The sequence below is a fragment of the Dioscorea cayenensis genome, unplaced genomic scaffold, assembly GCF_009730915.1.
Source record: "Dioscorea cayenensis subsp. rotundata cultivar TDr96_F1 unplaced genomic scaffold, TDr96_F1_v2_PseudoChromosome.rev07_lg8_w22 25.fasta BLBR01000269.1, whole genome shotgun sequence".
Taxonomy (NCBI): domain Eukaryota; kingdom Viridiplantae; phylum Streptophyta; class Magnoliopsida; order Dioscoreales; family Dioscoreaceae; genus Dioscorea; species Dioscorea cayenensis.
In genome coordinates this window covers 102999-103863 of record NW_024086660.1, presented here as the reverse complement: position 1 = coordinate 103863, position 865 = coordinate 102999, and positions in this window count along the sequence as shown.

Genomic DNA, 865 nt, shown 5'->3' with positions numbered 1-865 from the left:
GAAAGGCCACAAGGAAGCTTGCCGAGTAATATCGAGACCAATCCTAGAGATCATTTGAAGGCGATCACTTTGAGAAGTGGTCGAGAGGTTGAAGGTAGGCTTCCGAGTGAGAATCCCAATGAACATGCACCCGAGGTTATAGAGGTTGAAGAGGGAACCAGCAAAGAGAATGAGGTGGTACCTCCACCTTTCAAGCCAAGAATCCCTTATCCCTCTAGATTGAAGAATGACCAAGGGGATGAACAATACAAAAAGTTCATGAGTTTGTTCAAGCAACTTCACATCAATATTCCTTTTGTTGAGGCTTTGGCTCAAATGCTTAAGTATGTAAAATTCTTGAAAGACTTGTTGACTAACAAGAGGAAGTTGGCGAAGAGTGCTTTAGTGAACTTAGATGCTTCTTGCTCAGCGGTGTTGCAAAAGAATATGCTGAGTAAGAAGAAAGACCAAGGAAGCTTCATCATTCCATGTAACATTGCCAATTTTGGTGAAGAAATGGCAATGGCAGACTCAGGAGCTAGTATCAACGTCATGCCATACACTTTCTTTCAGAAGCTAGGCTTGGCAGAGCCTAGGCCCACTCGGATGACTTTGCAATTGGCGGATTGAATTGTGAGACATCCGAGGGGTATCATTAAAGATGTGCTTGTCAAGGTTGGCAAGTACATTTTACCGGTAGATTTTGTAGTGCTGGACGTTAATGAGGATGTGGATGTACCTTTGATACTCGGGAGGCCGTTCTTGCAGACTTCCAAGGCATTGATTAACATGGGTGATGGGGAGCTAACATTGAGTGTTGGAGATGACAATCTCACATACCGCCTTGCTGAAGCCATGCGGCATTCTCTTCCTTTCAATGATGCTT